The sequence below is a fragment of the Calidris pugnax genome, unplaced genomic scaffold, assembly GCF_001431845.1.
Source record: "Calidris pugnax isolate Ruff unplaced genomic scaffold, ASM143184v1 scaffold44, whole genome shotgun sequence".
Classification (NCBI taxonomy): Eukaryota; Metazoa; Chordata; class Aves; order Charadriiformes; family Scolopacidae; genus Calidris; species Calidris pugnax.
In genome coordinates this window covers 35381006-35384746 of record NW_015094506.1, presented here as the reverse complement: position 1 = coordinate 35384746, position 3741 = coordinate 35381006, and the positions used below count along the sequence as shown (strand labels likewise).

The following is a 3741-nucleotide window of genomic DNA, read 5'->3' as shown; positions in this document are numbered from 1 at the left end:
CGCTCTAGTACTGGACCCAGTACTGCAGGTGTGGCTGTACCAGTGCTGGGTGGGTCGAGTTCTATTTGTGTTTTGAGGGCTTCGATTGCAGCAGAGCTCAAGGTGGGTTAAGCATCCAGTCTTTAAAGGACATCTGACCATGTCTGGGTAAGAGTCAAGGAATGTTTCAGCAAAGCAAAGTTACTTTTTTTTTTCCTTTCTTTCTTTTTTTTTTTCTTTTTTGAGGAGGCTCAGAGGGAGAATCAGCTCGGTATGTCCATTTGGAGCTCCCGTGAGATTATTTTTCACCTGGAGAATTGTGCTCTGCTGGGGGAATGAGCAGAAGAGTCTCCCACAGAGCTTCAGGGGGAACCAGCCCTGGGTGGGCAGCGGGGGCTCCGTCTTCATCGCTTCTGGCAGCCCCCAGCAAATGAAGGCCTCTAGTGGCTATTCTAGATAATGGCCATTGCTTGCTGTAGCTGACTGATGTGCAGCTGGAGAGTCCCCTTCAATTCATAATTTTAAATGTATATCTACGTGATCATGTCTGCTCACAAATGATATATTATTCTGATGTTATTTTTATAGACACATATCTTCCAATGTAAGAAACAAGAGAATGAAAGGTTAAACTTCACACTGATTTTTTATTTTCTGTATTATCAGTGAATGGTGGTGAACTAGTAACTTTTCCTGAAATGTGCAGGGCAGTAATATCTGCAAACCTGTGCTGAGAGAGAGACAGAGAGAGAGAGAGGGAGGGGAAGAAAAAAAGAGAGAGAAAAGGTTGGTTTTGGAACGGGAAAATAGAAGCACATCTCTAACATCATATATTAACCTTATTAAATGGTAACATACGTTGTGTTTACATTTAGACAGACAAGACAGTATTTAATGAAAATGTAAGTGAAAATAATTTGAAGTACTCTTCTTGTCCAACACCATCTCTTTTTGGTTAATATGGATTGGACACATGAACCAATGTATGGCATTTAGCTAAATTGCTCATTTAGTTTTATTATTATGCATATTGCTTTACTGGCAATGTAGAGAGAAAATTGAGCATGATTTTCATAAACAGATTTCATAAAGAAATTACATTTTTATTTGATAATTTTTCAAATTAATTTCAGGCAGTTTAGCTTGTTCAAGAAGTGGGACGAAAGCTTACAAGCTTAGTCTTCCCTAACACGCAAAATACATTTATAAAGCAGACTAAATAATATCGTGCATCTTAAAATAACATAAATATTTGCAGGTCCATTGACAAAATATTTGCATAAATTAAAAAGGAGGAAGATGCAGAACAGTTTGACTTATGGAGCTGAGAGCATTGCCTCATGATATAAGATACTGTGATGGGTGACCTGTGTGTAGACAAGTCAGTGGGTCAGCAGAAGTTCCATTCACTCTTTCAGCTGCACTTGCAGGAACGATGCTTAGGCCAGATTCTGTAAAATGTGAAACAGCAGGAAAAAATAATAAGTACCTTTTTTTTTCTTGTAACTTTGCATTGTGAATGCTGACATTGGCATTGATTAAATGTACGTAACAGAACTTCAAGCAATTTTATTTCTTCAGTATGTCTAGGACAGCAGTTCACTTTGTTATCACTGAAGTTATAACGCCGGAGAAGCAGCACAATGACATTTTCTTCCTTGGGCACATTTTTGCAGACAACATTTTCTTGTAAACATATTTAGACGCAGTTTGTCAGAAAATTTGTGCTGAACAGATTTTCTGTTGGAAAATGCTGATTGAAATGGAAATGCCTTTAGAAATAGGCTATATTTTATTAGTACAATATTGACATGTGCAACATTGATATGTACAATATTAAAAGCAAAAACACACTCTTAAAAATTAAATCTATTCAAATATACTGTTTCCCAAAAAATTCTGAGCTTTCAGCTTCTTCTGTTTTCCTCAGATACATCAGGATTTGGAAGTCTTTAAATTTTCCTGGGCTGAGAGTCCATAATACAAAGTACAAACAAATACCTGAATTGTCTATTTAAAATTTTCTGTGTATAATTCAAATTTACCAAACTCAAAGGAACTTCAAAAAGCAACATGAATTTTTCACTTTTAAAATAATGTTCTAAAGGAAGATTCAGTCCAGACCTTGGCAGCAACATGGCTATTACCTTCAATCCTACTCATTGCTGAGGCATGATACAACACTGAGCCAGTGCTGATGTTTTTCCCTATATAAAATGTCACTGACATCCATTCTAGCCATGAGATAAGAGAATTTACAGATGTTATTCAAGATGAATAAGGTACTTTATTGTACGTCTCCCCTGAACAGGGGGAAATAGGCACAGTTAGGTGAGGTGATGAGAGGTTTGGGTCCTTTATTGGTCCTGTAGACTCATGGTAATTTAGGACCCATTCTTTATAGGGAAGATGAAGGATGAAGACCCATGAACCCTCTCTAGAACAATTTTAATAAAAGTAATAAGGCTGTAGCACATGGCAAATTACACATACAAAAAGGATGCTAAAACTGTCAAGCTAAGTACTCACAGATCAGAAAATGTGGGCATAATATTTGTCCTTGCCTGTTGATGAGCACTGTAACACAGTCCTTAATTCCATAATTCTGTAATCATATACTTTGATCCCAGACCCATACATCCCCAGGACCTTTCCTCTTGTTCAGTGTACAGGAGAGATCATGCGCATTTCATAAACAGCCTTACAGCATCTTGTTTTGCCCCTGTTCTTCAGCCTGTCAAGACTACCTATGGCTTTATTTGTCCAGCAGCCCTTTCAGGAGATGTGAAGGTGTTACCATTTCACAGACAGGCCATGAAAACTCATCACTCAATCAACAGAATTATTGAAAGGTTTGATCCCTCCAGGACCTGGACTAAGATGAGAGAAAACAAGAACTGGGAGCGCCCATTAAACAGGAGCAGGGTTCACTTTACCGTGGCAGATACTTGGCACCCATGTTCCTGGCTTCGAGTGGGAAGGACCCCCCTCAGCCGTAGCTAGATCACAGACAAGACTTAGGTTTTTCCTATCCCGGGTGATCTATTTTCTTGGTTTTAAAAGAAGAAACACTTCTAATTGTGGTTTTCTCCTTTCCAAGCAATTAACTATTTCAAACAGCAGTCTAGGAAACTTTGTTCTGCTTCTTGCATGTTTCTACACATCAGGCATGTTGGCCCAATGGCTAAAAGGACATGAGCAATGGCTGTGTTCCAAACTGGAACATTGGAAACTCCACCTCAACATGAGGAAAAACACCTTTACTTTGAGGGTGGCAGAGCACTGGAACAGGCTGCCCAGAGAGGCGGTGGAGTCTCCTTCTCTGGAGATATTCAAAACCTGCCTGGATGCATTCCTGGCCAGCCTGTTCTAGGTGAACCTGCTTTGGCAGAGGAGTTGGACTAGATGATCTCCAGAGGTCCCTTCCAACCCCCACCAACCTGCGATGTTGTGATTCTTAGGGGCGGTACTCACCCCCTGTGGGGCAAAACCCACGGTTTAAATTTTACTTCCACGTGGGTGAGTGCAGGGAGAACTACAGACAAGCAAAGAAAAAGCTGCACAACCTTGTCCGGGGGCACGGGACAGGGCCAGCTCCAGGACAGGGGCTATTTCAGTCACGGCTCCTGAGGACAGCCTGTCAGACAGATGCGTTGGCTCGTACCGAGCCGCAGGCCCACGCTGCAGGAACGGCTCCAATTGCCATAGAGCACATCAAAAACAATGCACCACAGCGCGTCTGGGCTTCCCCCATCTCTCCCG

The 3741-nt window shown here is 41.0% G+C and overlaps 1 long non-coding RNA gene across 2 annotated transcripts in view; it reads right to left on the bottom strand.

Annotated features, from left to right (window-relative positions):
* Positions 1-1031: 1031 nt before the first annotated feature.
* The window catches only part of LOC106901138, an 8229-nt gene continuing 5519 nt past the window's right edge, over positions 1032-3741 (bottom strand). For both annotated transcript variants that reach the window (XR_001414254.1, XR_001414255.1), the window contains one exon: positions 1032-1430. This is a non-coding gene — a long non-coding RNA (uncharacterized LOC106901138). The remainder of the gene's footprint in view (positions 1431-3741) is intronic.